Below are 21,143 nucleotides of genomic sequence, written 5' to 3'. Positions count from 1 at the left end.
AGGTCACACAGTAATCACAACCAAAATATTTTCACACTAGCAGTATATCACCAGGGCAGCAAAATTTCAGATCTCTTTGAATCCTCCACATAGGAAAGGTAAAGGAGTACTCAAGTGTCCTGCAGGTTCCTGGTCAGGCAACTAATATACTCATTGTATTCAGCTCTCCCACCCACCCCCTCCCCACCCCCAGCTCTTTCTCTTTCTCATCAAGTGAATTACTTTTGTCTCTAAGGTCTCTGTATTCCCTTTGCAATCATAAGCTCTTTACACACAGGCTTTGGGTTCTCTGCTTCAATTCCTCTACCCAGATATAAAAAGATAGGTGAAGTACTGTCAGTATATATTTGTAAAGATTATCTGAAAAAATAATAGAAACTGTAAACTTAGACAAAACAGGATGTATTTGGTAGCTCTGCTATGCCAAATATTTTTGATAGTAACCTCTTAGGTTTAAACATTTGTAGTCAGCCAAAGCCAGGTCTTACTCATATCAGGTAAAAATAAGAAAGGACATTATTAAGTTTTTGTGTAACAAGCATCATGACCCAGGAATATATCCCAGGGATGAGCTTCAGAGGTCTCTGCCAAAGGAGAAAATGGAAAGGAAAATGTGCAGAAGATGGGTGGACACAAAAACTAAGATCCTCCACTCCACACAAAATTGGAGAAAATTCTATGTGTGATTTACAGACTTTAGGGAGATAAAGTACCTGCCCACCACATGGCTGGTGGCTCCCAGAGTATCCAGCCTAGAGCATGACATATTAGGGTCCTCAGGAAGTTTCCAGTGAGAGCACATGAGTGCAAATATCTCTGATGCACATGAGACGGTGGCCATGAAATCAGGAACGTGTGGAGATCTTCACATTCACTGAGTATTTATTGAGAGCTCACTATGTTATAAGCACTATTCCAGGTTCTTGAAATACAGCAGTGAACACAACAGGAAAACAACAACAACAACAGCAACAACCGTGGCCTTATGGAGCATATTTTCTAGTGGGAGGAAATATATGATAAGAAGCAATAAGTAATGTAGGAAATTAGATGTGATGGATAAAAATAGATGCCATGGAAAGAAATCAGGAAGGTTGAGGGTGTGATGTAACTTTAAATAGGGTGGTTTGGGAAGACCTCAATGAGGGGGTGACATCTGAGTCAGAACCTGAACGAAGTTAAGGAGTGAACCAAGTGGATTCTTGGGGGAAGAGGCCCCTATAAGCAATTTGCTTGTCTCTGAATCAGCCCCAGAGTTAAGGCGGGGCTGTGATTTTGTTGATGGATTGCACATGCTTCTGTGCTCATCTGGCTCTCTTCTATTCATCCCCCAGATCTCCGCTTAGCTCTGATTGCCTAGCGATAGCATTCCTTTTCTTCATGTCTAGGTTAGAAACCCTTTCCTGTGTCCTCCCAGCATTCTATTTCCCCTATCAAAACAGTTACCACACTGTGGTATCAGCTGCTCAACTGGCTTCTTTCCATGTTATTCAGAAAGGAATGAAAAGACCCTCCCACTCAACATGGAATCCCCCATATCCAGTGCAGCACTGGGAAGACAGTGTTGGTTGGGGAACTGAACACTTGGGTTCCTATCCTAGCTCTCCCACTTACTTAATATGTGCTGTTGGGCAAGTTACTTAACCTATGCCTCAGGTTTCTCATGCTTGAAATGGGAGATTAGAGCTAGCAAGCGCCTGACACATAGTAGATGATTGATAAATGAATCTAACAACCTCTACATCCACGGGGAGCACTTCCTTCTGTAGTTGCACATGGGCAATGTAGCCCAGTGAAATAAGCATGAATTTTAGACTCAGGTAAATCAGAGTCTGTTGGAAGACTGAGTACGATATTCTCCAATTACATAAAGGGAGATAAAATTCTCTCTTTTAAAAGTTTGTTGAGGATAAAAAAGGTAACATTTACAAGGGGCTTCCCATCTAGTAGGTACTCCACAGAAGCTCAGTCTGCTCTCCCCACTGCCCACACTTTCCCTATGAGTATCCTGCATTTGCACGTCATGGTATGATGCTCTCTATACATTCTGAGGAGTCTCTAACCTTTCCTTAGGCCTACACTCTGGCTTCTCCAGGAGACTGCAAATTCTTTGAGGTAAGACTGCACTTTATTTCTCAGAGATTCTCATCATGCCTTGCACAGGACATTCCAAGAATAGGCTTTCAAATATGAATTGAATGAATAATAAATAGGGGGAGGAGAGAGGGAAAGAGAGAGAGGTTTTGTTAAGTCAAGGGTTATATGAGGAATAGAGGCCAAGGAATGGTTCATGGAAATCAATGTAAATGACTCATGCAAATGAGCTGACTGAAATACATTTAGGGCTCCCTTAGGGGGGAAAATTCCATTTCCATCCCTAGGATAGATATTTATCTGTTCGGAATTACTCAGATACAGCCCTGCCTGAAGAAAGAGATGACCTCTCAAGATCCTTTTTTTGACCTATTATATTCTCTCTCTCTCTCTCTTTTTTCTAATAAATTTATCAATAAACTTAAACAGAGAGAGGACAACAATATTGTCTGAATGAGATGCATATTTTCCCACATGGTACAAATAAAATATTCTAAGAGATAACATGGTTACAGTTCAAGGCATTACTAAGAAAAACTAGCTGTATTTTTATCAGATGAAAGAATCTCAATGCAGATATTTTAATCCTAAACAGGACAATTTTGAACTATGCAAAAAATTAATGCACAGCTTCTGGTGACTGTAGAATGCATTACTAAAAGACATGATGCATCATTTATAAGCTACTGTTGGTAACCTGACTGCTGAGAGGTGAGAAATTTAAACAATGTAAGAGAAAGTGACTCAACACATAGAGAAAGATACCTGTTTCATAAAATGAGACCAATGCATTTGAAGCAATGAATTAAGAATTTACAAATCCACCCAACAAAAACACAGATGAAAAGAATCTATGGATCCTCCTGTCTACATCTCCTCAAATATTTAAATACAGCAGTGTTTCTCCCTCTGGGACCCAAGGACCCTTGGAGGATCCACAGGCACCTTTTTAGGGTTCATGAATTATATAAAATTTTAAAGTTTTTGCATAGTAATGTTAATGATGTATTGTTTAAACTTTTTTACAGTTTTAACAATAGAACTGTATTCATTTTCCATTGCTGCTGTAACAAATTACCACAAACTTAGTAGGTTAAAACAACACACATTTATTATAGTTCTGGAGGTCAGAAGTCTGACATTGTTTCATTGGGCTAAAATCAAGGTGTCAGCCAGGCTGGACTCCTTTCTGGGGGCTCTAGGCGTGAATCCATTTTCCTGCCTTTCATCTTCAAGATGTCACCCACATTCTTTGTCTTTCTTTCATCTTCAGAGCCAGTGACATGTCATCTCTCTGACCCTGCTTCTGTTACCACATCTCTTCTCTGACAATAGCCTGGAAAGGTTCTCCAAGTATAGGGATTCAGGTAATTAGATTGGGCCAAGCTGGATCATCTCCCCGTTTTGAGGTCCTTAAACTTAATCACCTCTGCAAAATCCCTTTGGCCGTGTAAGGTTAACATATTTACAGGTTCAGGAGATTAGGATAGGGAAGTCTTGGGGAGCCAATATTCTGTCTAACACAAGAACTCTTTTTCATTTATAATTGGCAACTGAAAAACAGTTTCTGAGAATAAGATTTTTAGCTTCATAAATCAGCATTTTTCAAATTGGAATAGGCAAACACACAATCCCGAAAATCTTCAATATCTTAAGATTTTTCATTGAGAAACACAGGAATTTAGCTTTTTTCTGTCAGTTCTAGACCTGCTGTCTAGTCAGAGATAGGATTCCTGTGGGAACCAATTAACTTTGTTCAGCTCTACCACCAAACACTCCATCTGATGGGGATGCTGTCTTACCAATAGATACTTTGAATTCAAGAGGGTGCATGTTAAGAGTATAAATAGTATTATACCAGACCTATTGCCATTCCTGGAAAAACTCAATAATCATTTTCTATTGGATATCAGTTTTCTATTGGATATCAGTTTCATCCTCACCAGGTGGAAAGAAGAGTCCATTAGACACCTGTTCCAGAATAACACAGGAGAAAGACTTCTAGTAAGGGATGGTGGGGTTGGAGGAAATCACATAGCTTGTTCTCATCCCTCCACCACTTTATGACACAAAAGAAACAGCACATCTTTGGTCAAAGTTAGAAACAGAGCAGTTAGCTAAGTTGCAAACGAAAAATGTTGTAAGGAAAAGAAGCAGTGGGGTGGCATTAGAGATGCATGGACAAAGGAGATCAGAGAGAGCGGTGATTCTTAACCAGGGGTCCACTGAAGAATGTCTGGGGAGCTCTGAACCCCTAATATTTGTGAGGTTTTTTTAGGAGAAAGATCATATCATTCATAGGATTCTCAGAGGTATATGACTCCAAAATGATTGGAAATCACTGTTCTCACATGGAAGAAAAAGTAACCTGGGAATTCTGAGAACTATAACAACCAACCAATAAAATGGAAAATTTGAATGAATGCCTGGGAAGAGGAGAGGGCAGGGGTATATTTATATATTCATATGAGTAAATGTTCATTAAATGTGTGTTTTAAAAATGAATAGGAGAGGAAATGGAAAGCTTACAGACCTTTTTATATCACCAGCTGGGGTCTTCCTTTCCTCCTATCGCACTACACAACCCAACTGGCTACCCAGTCCTCCTAACAAGATGGCCTTTGGCCTTTGCTCTCAGTCCTTGACCTCTTGTGAAGGTATTGCATTTACAAAGCCCCAGGAGCTCAGATGTTCTAAAGACACATTTACACACACACACACGCACACACACGCACGCACACACGCACTCACGCATGCACACACACACACATGCACTCATGCACGCATGCACACAGACACATGGCCTTTTGTAAAAGAAGCTATTACAACACAAAAAAGTAATATGAGACTTAAAACCCCTCCCAATGTCTCTTAACCTAAAACAGAAAGAAAAAAGGGATAAACACCACTCTGAGATGTACTGTTTTTATAGCACATTTTAAATGGTGCCGTTTATAATGATCACCCCTTAAAAGAAGAAAATGCATTTACCAGCAAAATGCGGTGGGACCTTACCCCAGAAATAGAAAGGGTATAGGACCATTCTTATAGAAATATTTACTTACATTTACCTGTGTTTACTGTGTGGAATGCCAAATTCTACAACTGAGTCAACACACTCTGATATCTCATTGTGTCTTTTTAATCACTTTCTCTCACATTGAATAGCTTGAGTTTCCACATCTCTGCCATTCCATTATAAATACAGCTCATTCACATTTGGCTAAAACACTCCATGTTACTTCTTGGATTCTAATTACCCAACAGAAGGTGCATTGAATTTGCCTAGGAAACAAGGACAATGTCTGTTTGTAAAAGTTTATGGCATCCCCTCTCCCCACCCCACCCCCAGAGTGTTTTAGACATCTAAGAAAGTCAAACCCTAAAGGAAAATATAAACAAGCGCTTGGAATATACACACAATTACATATCCTATTTGTAAAAAATACTGCCACCATCTTGCCAGGCAGTGAAAAGAGGAAATATTCATCCCCGTGTAACTCACAACAGACATTTTTTTTTTCTTTCTCTCCACCAATGCCTAAATCACTTAAATGATAAATGCATCATTTGACTGAAATATACCACAATTGCAAGTGTTAAGATTCCAAGCATAACATGGTAACATTGTATCCTGCTTTTATTGATAAGGCAGTAAATATTAGATGGATCAATAAGGCTCTCAGAAAATAACAACATCAAATTTCTAAGAATAGCAGAACAAGAGAATATATTTAAATAATCCTTTCTAGTGGTTGGAAAATGCATTGAATTCCCTAGAAGGCAAGAGACCTCATCATATATGCATGTGCATATACATACATACATATATCTCACCTGGAACCTTGTACCTATAAGTACCTCGTAAGTTCAATAAAATTGATTACATAGTATAGCTGAGGAAAAAATTCAGGATTTGGGATCAAACAGACCTGAGTTAGAATTCTATATTTGCTACCCACAAGCTGTTTGATTTGGGACAAAAGAGGTTACTTCTCCGAGGCTTGGTTGCTTTTCTCAAGTATAAATGAGAAAAAGAATGCCTTCCTTATAAGATCATTACCAAGACTGGCTTGCATAGAGCAAGCACCAGAGAAATGAAAGCTATTAGCATCAGTCATGTAATTCCTTAATTCGTTCATCAGACACTGAGTTCCTATTCTCTGAGTTCCTATTCACTGAGTTCCTATTCTCCCCTGCACTGTGCCTTGATGGAACCCTAGACATATCTTGATCTTAGTGCAAAAGGTACACATTACAGCTCACATATTCTTTTTTCTATTGCTCAATTTAATTTATATTTTGAACCTTCATTCTGCCTATTTGTAGATATCTAAGCTTGGTCAAATCAGGGTCCTTCCTTTATCTTTTCTCTGGGGTTGTGCCATGAATTAGAAGTTAATATAGTGAGAAGGAAAACGCTCACAGTCTAGTGAAGAAGAAAAATAAATGATCTATTTTTAAATAATGTGGTAAATACTATTGCAGTGGGATAATGATATTTTGTAATACTAATACCTCTTTTTTAGGACCCCTTGGTTTTGCTCCATTTTAGCATTACAAGATTCACTGTCAAAAGGCTGTTAGAGCAAAAAGCATAGTAAACATTTTGAGTTGCAAAAGCCTAGGCCCAAGGGAAGTGAGGGCACAGAGACAACAGGATGGGGTTAGAGCTAGATTTCCCACACATCTCCTCCCACCCTCCACCCATCTCACCAACTACAGAATCACATTTCCTCAGAGGGGGGGGAGAAAGAAGGGTCTCAACAAACAGGAGAACTTCCATGCAGCTGAGTCTGCAAGAAGGGACTGCGTGCAGGGCAACAGGGGATGACAGGACACTCAGGTGAAGCTGAGAGCTCCAGTGATGGAGGAATTTGTGCTTCAGTCTCTCGTAGAGCCCTGGAGGTTCATTCAGATACCAGACAAGTATCAGCGTGCTAGATCTAGGAGGACTGGGCTCAGGCTACCTCATTGAGTTAAGAAAATGTTCTCATATTTCTGAGCGTGATCCAGAGAGAGACAGGCCTTGGCACCCTAAACTTTCCCATTGCCCAACATGGCCTGGGAGCATATATTTCTGTGTACCCAGGAAGGACACCAAAGCAGAGAGTTTTGCTAAATCTGCCTTCAAAGATGAGAATGAGTGATGTTATAGCCACCTGTCTGCACTGACAACCAAAGAAACGGTGAAGACAATGGGCATCAAGTGGAGGCCAGCAAGAACAGATCATGGCCAAGAAAGTATTCCCTAACCCACATAATTTGGGTCTGTATGAGCCCAAGTCACACGGGTTTAGACATAAGCCCAGAGAAGAGATGGGAGAAGTATCCTGTTTACCTGAGCACAGGCATCCAACAAGAGGCAGAATGAGAGTTCACAATGTAAATTAAATTGGTCAATACAAAAGACTTATGTGAGCTGAAATGTATATTTATTGTGCTAAGATCAAAGTATGTCTAGGGTCCCATGATTCCAAAAAGAAGCTAGAGGAATCCGAATAGGGTAACTTGACTTTAAGATTGAGATAAAAAAGAGTCCCCTCTGGGTTCAAGAGTGCTCTAGACAGAGGGAAAAATCTGTGCAATGGTACAAAGATAGGAATGATGAGTTTGGGGGATAGCAAACCATTTGAAATGGCTGGTCTTAGGGGACAGGCTGGGGAGTGATAGGAGGTCCAGCTGGAAAGGAAAACCTGGGTCAGACCATGAAGACTATTATCCAGAACGCTCTAGGACTTTAGAAGAAATGTTCTGACAATTGTGTATAGTGTGATTTGGGAGGGAGGGGTGAGAGGCCTAACATTAGAGGCCACAAGTCCAAACTAGTCAACCAGAAGATGAAATGAGAACTGACAAAGGAGAAAGCAAATTATAATGAAACTTAAAGTGGCACCCAAAACAGTGAGGAGGAATAAATATGAAAGAAGAGGCAGACATAGGTTTAAATCATGTTTGGTTCCCTAATGGGAATCCTAGTCATGTATCTAATTTTGGTTTTGTCTTTCAAAGATGAATTAAATTCCAGGATCATAAATCTTATTAGAAATTTTATAAAAGATATCAAATTCAAGAAACAGAAGAACCTGGCCACCAGGACTGTCCTTTCCCTGCTTTAGGGGCTTGGAGGAAGCAAGTCTCCAGATCCTTTTCTGAAGTGACAGGGAGCTGGGGCCCACACCTTGCCATTACAGCTATATGATGTTGCAAGGTTGCAGCAGGATTCTCTGCATCTGGGTTCATGGGGTTGGGGGGAGCACTTGGCTCTCCCCACCGCGATGAGAGCTGGGATCTAAGCTGTGGGAGATCAGCCTTGGACGATGATCCCTCACCTCTTATCCTAATATCCCCTCTCCACTTTGTCCATGCTGATGGATACTCTGATTTTTGGAAGAACATTTGGCCATGCAGGACAGAGACTACATTTTCCAGACTTTTTTGTAGGTGGGTGTAGCCATAAGATTAAATACTGGACCATGGGATGTGGGCAAAAGTGCCATGTGGCATCTTCTAGGGGCTTCTTTTAAGAGAAACGTGTGTGAGTGCTCTTTGCTATTTCTCTAACTTGTTCTCTGGCTCCCGTCTGAAATACAGAGTCCACTCTCTTGGACTTTAAGGTCGATGCTGCGCAGGGCAGAATAACAAGATGTAAAGAGAATGTGGGTCTCTAACACAAAGGGACATTATGCCAGCTTTGGGCCCAACATCAATCCAGACTTTTACACAAGTTAGAAACAAACATTTATCTGGTTTTAGATTTTCCTGTCACCCAAAACCAAATAATTCATATGGACAAGCTCTATGTAGGGCAGAGTGCACTGGCCAATTTCTGACTTGAGCACAAAGATTCAAGCTAGCTGCTCCTGGGTGGCAGATTACTCCCTGCCCTGGAGTTGAATGTACCCAGCTCTCATAACCTTGATATTTGCTTCTTAGAAAAACTCCCTTAGTCTGATCCTATACTCATCCAACAACTTAATTATAATTTGACTTTCTGTACAGCATGTCTCCAAGGACAGTATGTTGTGAGGGTCTGGTGAGATGAGAGGGTGTGGTGCCCTGATAGTTATAATTCTCATTCCGTATTGATAAATTGGTGTTCTCATTTTTTTTTTTTTGAAGTACTTTGAGGTTTTATCAGTGGTGGTGGTGATGGTGGTGGTGGTGGTGTTTTGTTGTTTTTTTTTTCCTAAGATTTTTATTTATTTATTTGTCAGAGAGAGAGAGAGCACAAGCAGGGGGAGCAGCAGAGGGAGAGAAAGAAGCAGGCTCCCCGCTGAGCTGGGAGCCCGATGCGGGACTCGATCCCAGGACCCTGGAATCATGACCTGAGCCGAAGGCAGACGCTTAACGACTGCGCCACCCAGGCGCCCCTTGGTGTTCTCATTTTTACTGTAGTCTCTATGAGTCCATCCCACAGGGGTCAAACCTCCCATTGGACCAACAAGATCAAGTTTCTGCAAACTCATAGACTAGTTCGTAGGCAGAGCAAACTCTCCAAGGTTATGGCAACCTACCAAGTATCTTTGGATAGTCACCCCCCCCCCCGCCACCTATCCGAAATTGTTTTGTGCTCTCTTTTGTAAACATTAAGCATCACGATGATAGTGGGATGCAATCCCCTCCAACAACTAAGAGTGTGTGTGCTATTGTCTGTTAGGCTAGCACTCGCTGTCCAGGAACACGTGCTACACTAAGAACACGGGCGAGACGTGTATCCATGCCGTCCCATAATGGATTTTTAGATACATTTTATTTTTAGAAAATATTTTAGGGATAAATAAAATTATAATGGACCAACTCTGCTCGACTCTGATTACAAGACTTCCTCGTTAGTATAGTGGTGAGTATCCCCGCCTGTCGACTCTGATTACAAGACTGTTGTGGACTCGAGCTTTCCTTCGGTTTGATTATGGACTTTACCACTTAGCAGCTGTGTGACATTGGGCAAGTTACTCAGTTTCTCTAAGTCTTAGTTTCCTCATCTGTAAAACAGGAAAGGTAATGGTACCACCTCATTAGCTTCTCTTCAGGATGAAAATTAGCATAATATATCTAGAGCTCCGAGAATACGCCTGGCGTATACGAAGTGCTACGAGCTATTATTCTTGTGAGGATTGCGACAATCCGTGTAAAACACTGACTGTTCTGCCTGGCACAATGTGCGCCATCCTTATATGTCAGCCATTAACATAATTATTAGCCAAAGTCACTCAATACACCCTTCTCCTTGTCCAGCCAGCAAGGGGCAGCGATGGGAACAGTAGCGGGGGGGACTCTCACTGCTTCGGCAGCTGCCCTGGTCAACACAGCTTCAGCTGCTCTGAGCTGTCCTCCCAGAGAAGGCTGGGCTTGATACCATCCAGCTCTGACAAGGGAGGGGGATTATCTCCTCGGAAGGCCTTAAGAAACTCAGAGTGAGAAGTATCACTCTCCATTTGCCTTCCTCTCTCTTGTCGGCAGAACAAACACAGGCACGGGGCAGGGCCAGGAAAGCTCACCTGCTAGCTCAACGGCTCTCAACAGGCTGCTACGGCTCAGTTCTTACAGGGAAGCATGGGCAAAGGCTTGCTGTGGCCACTGGCGTCAGGCCTGACCACCATGGTTTCTTGCCTCTCTCTTCTAGGAAGCTGAATGTTAGTCTTCTCAGGATGTGGTGATGCTGCCTTTTATAATGTCAAAGAACTTCCACACGAGGTCACCTCAAAAACCTATGCAACTTGCATTTTTTAAAGACTTTATTTTTAGAGCAGTTTTAGGGCCAAAGCAAACTTGCGTGCAAAGTACAGAGACTTCCCATAGATCCCCTCCCCGACACAGACAGGCACAGCCTCCTCCACCATAAACAGTCCCCAGAGAGTGGTGCCTTTGTTACAATATGGGAACCTACACTGACAACACCGTTATCACTCAAAGCCAGTAGTTTGCATTAAGGTTCACTCTTGGTGTCCGTTCTATGGGTTCGAACAAATGAAAAATGACATGTATCCACTATTCTAGTATCACACAAAATAGGTTCAGCACTCCTTAAAATCCTTGGTGCTCTGCTGATTTATCCCTCCCTTGTGCCAACCCCTATCTTCTTACTGTTTCCATGGTCTTGTCTTTTCCAGAATGCCCTAGAGTTGGAATCATACAGTATGTAGCCTTTTCAGTTTGGCTTCTTTCACTTAGTCATGTGCATTTAAGTTTTCTCCATGTCTTTTTATAGCTTGATAGCTCATTTCTTTTTAGTACTGAATAATGTTTCTTTGTTTAGACATGTTAGTTTATTTATCCCCTCACCTAATGAAGGACATCCTAGTTATTTACAAGTTTTGGTAATTATGAATAAAACTTCTATAAATATCCATGTGCAGGCTTTGTGTGGACAGAATTTTTCAGCTCATTTGGGTAAATACCAAGGAATGCAATTGCTGGATCATATAGCGAGAGTATGTTTAGTTTTGTAAGAAACTGCCAAACTGTCTTCCAAAGTGGCTGAACTACTTTGCATTTCCATGAGCAATGAATGAGAGCTCCTATTGATCTACATTCTCAGAGCATTTGATGCTGGTGGTATTCCAGATTTTGGCCTAGAATGGCTTGGAATATAGGAATATGGTGATCTCTCATTGTTGTTTTCATTTGCAATTTTCTAACGACAAATGATGTGGAGCATCCTTTCGTATGTGTATTTACCATCTGTTTATCTTCTCCGCCCGTGGTGTGTTTTGGGTCTGCCCATTTTTAAAACCACGTTGTTTATTCTATTGTTGAGTTTTCAGAGCTCTTTGCACATGTTAAATAACAGTCCTTTATGAAATATGTATCTTGCAAATATTTTCTCCCAGTCTGTGGCTTGTCCTCTCATTCTCTAGCTAAAGCTTACATTTTAATATCCACTGTAAATATCTTTCTTTCTTTGCAGCAAGTCTAATACTATTACTTTTTTTGTCAGCTATGAAAAGAACACAAGAAATGGCAGAAAGAGAGAGTACAGGGAAAGAAACAACATACCCAGCAGACACACTCAACTCAGGAAGTGCAGACAGTTGTCATTGATCAAACATGTATAGTAGTCTGCTGGGTCAGCTCTTATTGGCTGAGAGCATATGATAACACTCGGAGTATGGGAACAATATGTGGATCACAGTGCACTGAAATAGATGATTACATATATTTTATTTTTGGAAAATATTTCAGAGACAAATATTGTGATGAATCAACCATATAAAATCCACAATAAGAAGGGTATTTCGGATGGGCGGGGAGGAAGTTTCAGGGAGCCCACGTCCTCCTGAAGTATGCCCTTCCAACTTCAAAGAAAGGCTGACTGGAGAAAAGCAAATGGTCTTTTTGTACTTCAATAAAGAAAAAATAAGGAAAGGGAAAAAAGGAAGGAAACTGGTCTTCATCAGACTGTAAAGACCTATTGAGACTGGATAGGGATTTTTTTGTGAAGCCAAGAGTACATAAATCCCTGAATCTGTCATAGAAGAAGAAGGAAATCCTGGGTCTGATGTGGGCTTTGTGCACTGCGCTAAAGAACATGGAAATTTCCAAGAGAATATTCACAGAGACAGGTCTGGTTACCTGAATGCATTATTCCTGACACATGGAAACCGTTCACGAAGGGATTTTAGGTATGGCCCGAATCACACAGGAAGCTTGAGGAGATACTTGTCTCTCTTATGCAATGCCAAATGTCAGACCCACATAGTCACAAATTTAATATAAAATGTGGAGCTCTGACATAAAACACAGGCAAAACACTTACGGAAGTCCCTTATTGCTGTTGGGAGAATCTAAGTCTCAAGACGCTGCCTATAGGAAGGGCCATGTCCTTCAGCCATTCTCCCCTCAATCCAGCACTAAAGAAGGACTCTGCAATCCTGAAAGTCCAGGAAGTGAATCCCAAGAGTCTTCTACCTTTAGGAGAGTCTTTATCTTAACGTCATCGTCTTAATGTCACAGAGGCCTGTAGAAGGGTGCATAGACTCTCCACTCTGTTTTGAATATGGAAATCTGTGTTAAATATGCTCCCCGAGCTGGCCTTTCAACTGAGTCACCCAACTCCCGGCTAGAAACTGACCCAGCAAATAAATCTCATCCACACCCTTCCTTCATCTCTCTCTTCCTATAGCTCATCAAGTAGAGGAAACAGTAAATCACAATACAAAGGCATCTGGGATTGATCACATCAGCTCTTAAAAAACTTGCGTTTAAGGGCCTATACACAAGGACTCATGCTGGTCCTTATGCCAAATAGCAATCTCCAGAATAGAGGCTAAATACTCGCTTTTTACTTTCCTTCAGCATATTATATTTGTACTCTCATAATATAAGGAACTTTTTTTTATTTAAGACTTCAGAAAATATACTTAGTCATAGAGTATAAATTACAATGTGACCTTAAAGTTCATGAGTCCAACCTCCTCATTTTAGATAAAAAGAAACTGGGTCCAATAGAGATGAAGTGACTTACCCCAGCAAGTCGTGATGGATCTAACTCTATTAAGGATATTATTTAAGCAAAAGAGATATGGTATAAAGGACATTTGCTCTTTTTTCTCTCCAAAATCCATTAATCCTTCTCTTGGTTCCCCAATTTTCTTTAGGGGAATGCCCCCTCCCCTCAGCGAAAAAAAAAACAAAAACCAAACAAACAGGCACAAATATACTTTCTCAGTCTATGCCATTCCAGCATAGCAAGTGACACAAACTTCAAGCAATCAGTACACAGGATTTGCTCTGATCACAATAATTGGTTCAGAAATGGGCAGTGACCCACTCAGAGCAAAAGAGACAAAATGATATTTTTGCTGGTAATACTGAGACAAAGCCCCTTACTCTTCCTACAGAGTTGAAGTTTAGGATGTAAGAACTGGAAATGCCATAGCTCTCCCACAGCCACAAAAGGCCAAACTATGTAAGAATGAAACCAACATACAGAGAGAACAGAAAAAAAAAAAAAAAATGTTTTCCTAATCCCTTTATCAAGCCATGACTGAAGCCAGCCGGAGCCCTTGATTTTTCAGAGTCATTGAGCCAATAAAATCCTTTTCTAACCTAGTTTCAGAAATCACCTTTAAACTTTGTATTCCTCTGCCTGGAACACCCTTCCCCCAGATAACCACACGGTGAGCTGGATCCTCTCTTTCAGATCTTTACTTATGTCACCATCTCAATTAAATATTTCTTGACTACCATATTTAAAACTGCAACCCCCACCTTAGATGTCTTCTATTCTCTTTCCCCCTTTTTATTCCCTCCATAGCACCTATCAGCATCTAATACTTTATAGATTTTATTTACTTCTTTCATTGTCTGTCTTTTCACTAAAATGTTAGTTCAGTGAAGGCACAGAGCTCTGCTCTGTCTACCACTGTATTTTCGGGCTTTGGAGGAGACCCTGGCATAGAGTAAGCACTCCATAAAGTTGGTGGAGTGAATGAATTAATTCACCATATCTAAGACATTGTCCAGAAATGATTTTAATTTCTTTTTTTTTTAAGATTTTATTTATTTGACAGAGAGAGACAGCAAGAGAGGGAACACAAGCAGGGGGAGTGGGAGAGGGAGAAGCAGGCTTCCCGCGGAGCAGGGAGCCCCATGCGGGGCTCGATCCCAGGACCCGGGGATCATGACCTGAGCCGAAGGCAGACGCTTAACGACTGAGCCACCCAGGCGCCCCGAAATGATTTTCATTTCAAGCATTTTGCCAGTAGTCAAAATGGGGACAGGCAATGAGCACAGTGACAAACACAGACAAGTTACAAAAGTCTCAGAACCTGACAGTGATATCATCGTCTTTCTTCTTTTTTTTTTTTTTTAAAGATTTTATTTATTTATTTGAGACAGAGAGAATGAGAGACAGAGAGCACGAGAGGGAGGAGGGTCAGAGGGAGAAGCAGACTCCCTGCCGAGCAGGGAGCCCGATGCGGGACTCGATCCCGGGACTCCAGGATCATGACCTGAGCCGAAGGCAGTCGCTTAACCAACTGAGCCACCCAGGCGCCCTATCATCGTCTTTCTGATCTATAGATCCTGACTCCCCACTGAGCAGGTTACCTGAAATCCCAAAGACCCCAGCTTTTTCTTCTAGAGCACTAAAATTGAACTTCTTCTTCCGGCTCATATCTTTCAGAAAAGTCCTCTCTTCATCAAAGGAACAATTAAGAAACACACTGGGTGCTGTGTTATCAAAATTGAATCCTTTACATCTCTGAGCACCCAGAGAGATCAGAATAATACCTTTCTGACTCTTCTAAGAATATCTCTTAGGACTTTCCTCACAATCTTCAAGATCAAGGAAGAAAAATGAGTATATTTTCTGTTATGAAAACTACACTCTCCCCACCTTTCCAATGGCTAAGATAAGAAAATACCCAGAACGCACCCCTGCAAGTTGCCATTAATATCTTCCTCCTTGTTAGCTCCAGGCCAGGGTATAACCACAGCTTTTCCTGTTCCTTCCCATGTTCTTTCCTATGACTTCAAATTAACAAATTGGTCCCAGGAAATCCTCCAAACCCTCTGTGGCAGTCCAGAGCTAATTGTGCTATATCAATTTTTGAACATTTTTGGTGGTTTTTAGACCATCTATTAATCCAAATTAAATACTTGGCAAAACCAGGTTGAAGGACAACTCATTTTATTGTGAGTACAATTAAGAGCAATAAACCTACAGCCCTGGTAAAACTCAAGCACCACTTTTGTAAGAGATTTAAATAGACAAAGGCCAATTTTTTCCATGTGGGTTTATGTCCTCAGCTAAGGTGCAGTTGACAGGATAAACATAGATTAGTTAACCATTATTTCCTTATTATCATTATCTGCTAGAATTTATTAACAAGATTATTGAGTGAAGTGTGCAAAAGAAGACCAAATAAGAATCTAAGAAGATAATATTAACCCACCAGCACTAGGGCATGGATTTCTATTAGTGGGTGTGGATTCCCACTGAACTCACCCCATATCCTATCCCAGCCTCCCTAATTACCATCCTCACACAACTGTGAATTGACTGGCTAAGATTAAGGTATAATCATAGTACACTGGTTCAGATGAGCTTCTGACCAAAACTCTGGTGCATTGGAAGTGTGACATAATACTCCAAACATTTCAAATGTAACCATTTCAACTTTGCCAACCTTTGTTAAGCCTTAATTTTTTCTTTTCTTTTTTTTTTGAGAGAAAGAGAGCACGAGTAGGGTTGGAAGACAAAGGGAGGGGGAGAAAGAGAATCTTAAGCAAGCTCCATGCTCTATGGGGAGGCTGACATAAGGTTCGATCTCATGACCTGAGATCATGACCTGAGCTGAAATCAAGAGTTGGATGCTTAACCAACTGATCCACCCAGGCACCCTCAAAACCTTAACTTTTTAATGTTAGTGCTCATCCTTAGACACAAACCAGACCACCCTCTTGGCTTCCTAGGGGGAGTTATGGTGTGGATGACAAGAGACTACTCTGTACTATGAGAGAAAAGGTAAATGTGTAGGGATTAAAGGAAAGAGAAAGATAAATTCGAAATGGGCGTCTTGGCCAGTTTCCAAGAGGAGATGGGATAAGGAGCACGGCCAAGTCTTTTGTAGACATTGATGCATACATTCCTTAAGTATTTCATGTGCTCCTGTGCTGGTTGCAGGGGACACAGTGGTGAGCAAGGCGGGCCAGATTTCTTCATCCACAGAGTTTAGAATAAAGTGGGGGAGACATTCCTTAATCTGATGACCCCACGCATATGTCTATAATTACACACTGTGCACCTTTTAGTACCAGAGCTGACGGTGTTTAATGTGACCCGATATATGGAAACAGGGAAAGCTCTTGGGGGAGGGAGTGTGGAAGGCTTCCCTGAGGAGTGATTTTGGAGTGAGATCTGGAGAATGAGTGGCAGTTACACAACCATGTGAAGCTAGCTGGACAGACAAGCTGGGCAAGGTACTGCTGGTGAAGACTGCCCAGGGAGAAGTCATGGAGGGTGATCAAATGAAAAGAGCCTGTGTGCCTGGAGCACAGCGAGATGGGACAAAGATCAGCAGCAAAGAGATTGCAGGGTTCATCCAGGGAAAGACACTCCCCTGGCAGGAGTAAAAGGTGCAGAGCATGAAGCAAATTAAACCGGAAATCATGACTGAGATCCTTCGCATTCTGGAAGAATATGCAAAGCAGGTTAGAGAGTTTGAACGGTAGTCTATAGGTAACAAGAAATCATAGGCACGTAGTGATGGGGTCAGACCTGTTTAAGAATGAGTGTTCTAAAAGCAATATTAACATGGATTTTGGTGCAATGACCAAGTGGAAGAAAGGGATAATAATTAGGGGGTAATTGTAACAGCCAAGTGAAAGGGAGCAAAGTCTTGAACTAGGGTAGTGGGAACCGGAAGAACTAAAGGGGTACAGAGACATTGTGAAATAGAATCCACAAATCTGGGGGCAAATTTCATGTGGATGTGAAGGGGGCTGGAGCAGAGAGAGAAGGAAGAAGTTCTTAAATGATGGAAACGTTTTGAACCTAAACATTTTGAGGAAGACACCAATGTTAGAGTTTAGGAAGAAGAGGAGTCGGAGGCTTTGGGGATGTGATATTTGTTTCAGATATGCTAGAATGACCTCTGGGGCAGACAAATAGCTAATTCTGATAACCTAGAGTTCTTCAAAGGCTGTATTTGGAAATAAAGGTAGGCAAGTCAGTCAACCAACAATATTTACTAGGTGCCTATTATGTGCCAGGCATTATTTTATACACTAAAGATGGAATTCAAAATTAATTTGATTCCTGCCTTCATGGAATATGACTTGTATATAAAAGGTAGTTTGCAAAAAGAAAGAAAGAAAGAAGAAAGAAAGAAAGAAAGAAAGAAAGAAAGAAAGAAAGAAAGAAAGAAAGAAAGAAAGAAAGAAAGAAAAGAACCCAAACATCACACGATTAACCCCCAAAACAAACTATAAACAAGTGGCAGATGAATGAGACAGCATTTCATAGAATTGTCCATTATCTGGTATCAAATTTGCAAAGTATAGCATTGTGAAGGTTAAGGCTCTGCTCTTAGGAGAGACATTACAATGCAAATTCAAATCACCAACTCTCATCAAAGGGGAGGTATACTTTAAAAGCTCCTTGTGAATTTCATCCAAGAATTTAGAGGACACAGCAAAGGACAGGATAAATAATAGATTCTTATTCTTTGGGAAAGAGAAAGAAGGCACAGGGAAATCCCACTAGCAAAGACACTTAAATATCTTGCCCCTTCATCAACACTCGGAGTACATACCGAATTTCAGGAAAAAAAAAATAAACCTTTGCCATTTTTACTGCCAAACTGCCAAACCCATCTCGTGTTGCAGCTGCAGGAATGATAAGGCTCTCAGGGCTTATCGTTGTTGGAAATAAGCAGATAATGGACAAAGTATAATATAGTAACAGAAATTATCTTCAGAAGGAATGAACAGCAAAGGATCTTTAAGGGCTCAGATAAAAAAATCTGAAAACAAAAATAAAATAAATAAATTCAATTAAGTTAAAGGCTAAAACCAAACAAATATATATACACACAGGTATCTACATCTACATCTGTAGGTACAGATATGGATATATAAAGATTAGATAGATAGATATAAGTATATATAAAATTGAGCCAAGATATTAAAAAAATTAAGTAGGAGATTACAACTAAAATGTAAAATGTCTATAATCATTCAGCGTATTAAAAATCTGGTCTATTGAACTAGTTGATGCTGAAGGTCCTTGAAAGAGTAAATGTGAGAGAAGAACTAAGAAAATGGTGAAAAACAATTCTAATGGGGGATTCTTAACTAGTTATCAAGGTTACTTTAAATCTACAATAATTAAAACCAGTGCAGATTAAGCAAGCACATCAAAGAAATAAAAGAGTCCAAATAGAGACCCAAGTATGAGATTTCAGTAAATGAAAAAGGTTCATTTCAGACCAGTCGTAAGAATTGATCAGTTGCCTACATAAATGGTGTCAGAATAATAAGCAGCCCATTTAGAAAAATAAAGTATGATCTCCAAAGAAAAGGATAATCTTTGCTTCACTGATTTGGCCCCAAGAAACTTTTCACTCTGGTTTTATCAATTCAAACAATTTTTAATACCACAATTTTACCAACACTGATGAATTTTCCTTGAGAAACATTCTGGAATTATACTATTTTTATTTTCCCTTGACCAATTGGCTAGATAGGATAACGAAAATATTCCTCTAATCATCATCATTTCCATACCAAAATTATTTTCACTGAGACCAAGTTTTTTTAAGGTAAATCTTATATAGCAAATTGTTCTATCCTTAGAAAATCTTACCAAGTAAAGCTTCTGCCACTCTTAGTTTTCTCCTATGACCATTGTTTTTATCAAGTCAAAATATTTCCCAAGTCAAATACTGCAGATATAAATTTGCCAAAAAGATTTATTTTCCTGGAAGTAACTAGTTAATAACTTATTTTACCATGTGCACTTGTAACTGTCAGCCTTAATTTGTGTTGATTACATATTGGTGGGGTCAAAACATCCTACATCAGATTCCTACCTCACAATTCACACACAAATAAATTCCAGATGGATTAAAAATTGTCCAATAAGCACAAATAACAAAGTATTAGAAAAAACATAGCAGACCATACATATATACATATACATACATATATATGTATATATATATATATATATATATATAAAACATTGGAGCAAAAAAAGCCTTTCTATGCATAACCCAAAAATCTGAAGCCATAAAATAAGTTTGACTCCCTTTACCCATCCCAGCTGAGCCAGAACACTAGCATTTTTCAACTGTTCCATGGAGGTTGATATAGGGTTCTAAGAGTCAGGGTCTCTTGCCATGGGAGGGGGTAGGTAAGTAAAGGGCTGATTAATAACAGATGTAGGTACGGACAATGGATATTCAAAGGTCTGTGGAAGATATATGTGGGATTGGAGTTTTTCATTATTTTCAAGTATTTTTATCATTACAAATATAGTACATCATCACAGTTAAAAATTTAAAACAATCCAACAAGTTTAGCATAAAGTAAAAGCATGCATTACCCCTAAATCTACTTACAGGGAGAACTATTGTTGATAATTCGATGAATATCATTCCAGGTCTTTTTTCCAGTCATTCATCTTTTTACTTATTGCCCTTAGATCCTGGACCCGGAAACTGGAAGTCTAGTTGGGTTGTGTGTGTGTGTGTGTGTGTGTGTATGTATACATATGTATCTATGTATATGTATATATACCTATGTATGTATATGTATACCTTTATGCACACACAACTCACTCTCAGACATCATCTCTCATACATATTTTTTAAATGAAGTCATAACTTACAAGAGTTGGTTTATCTAGTTTCATGGATTTACATACCATCTGTACATATCCGGATGCACTTCAAGAAGAGATGGAAGAAAGGAAGGAATTGAGACACACTCACCAGTAAGTAGAGATCACTACTACACTGGTACTTTTACGACCTTTTTTTTTTTTTTTACCCTTTTTTCTCTTTGAAGATTTTATTTATTTATTTGAGACAGAGAGAATGAGAGAGAGAGAGCACATGAGAGGGGGGAGGGTCAGAGGCAGAAGCAGGCTCCCTGCTGAGCAGGGAGCCCGATGCGGGACTCGATCCAGGGACTCCAGGATCATGACCTGAGCCAAAGGCAGTCGCTTAACCAACTGAGCCACCCAGGCGCCCCTACCCTTTTTTCTCTTTGATATAAAAGAAATACATGTTCCCCTTGGGAAACACAGAAAAGTACAAAGAAACAAACAGTCACCATAACTTATCACGTAGAGCCAACCACTGTAACTTTTGGCCAAGAAAGATTCTATGTTCAATAGACCCAGAATGGTTGTGGCCAACAATCTCATGAAAGCCAGAGTTCAAAAAGAAAGTCCCAGCACCGTAAGACAGAGTGGAGTAGATAGGAAGTTAGAGACCACACACCAGTACCCCTGACAAACAGGATGAGGAGGAAACAAAAACGTGGTCAATGACTTTTTTTTTTTAAACACACTGTTTGACTTGACAGAGGCAGAG

At 40.2% G+C, this 21,143-nt stretch overlaps 1 protein-coding gene across 14 annotated transcripts in view; it reads right to left on the bottom strand.

The window, feature by feature from the left end:
• Positions 1-21,143, bottom strand: part of BTG1 (BTG anti-proliferation factor 1) — an 85,148-nt gene that overhangs the window by 28,072 nt on the left and 35,933 nt on the right. For 6 of the 14 annotated variants that reach the window (XR_010411405.1, XR_010411407.1, XR_010411408.1 and 3 more), the window contains 2 exons: positions 18,357-18,566; positions 5,166-5,379 (listed from right to left, as the gene is read on the bottom strand). The exons of 3 other annotated variants lie outside the window; for them this stretch is intronic. The gene's annotated coding sequence lies outside the window, so the exon portion shown is untranslated. Of the gene's footprint in view, positions 1-5,165; positions 5,380-18,356; positions 18,567-21,143 lie in introns of those variants that run through there. 5 more of the 14 variants (XR_010411406.1, XR_010411409.1, XR_010411411.1 and 2 more) reach the window with 1 other exon arrangement.

This window comes from Mirounga angustirostris, unplaced genomic scaffold, assembly GCF_029215605.1.
Source record: "Mirounga angustirostris isolate CCGP_5_RB_7025 unplaced genomic scaffold, mMirAng1.0.hap1 SCAF_5, whole genome shotgun sequence".
NCBI classification, from domain to species: Eukaryota; Metazoa; Chordata; class Mammalia; order Carnivora; family Phocidae; genus Mirounga; species Mirounga angustirostris.
The sequence above is the reverse complement of the archived record's forward strand: the minus strand, read 5'-3'. Positions and strand labels throughout refer to the sequence as shown.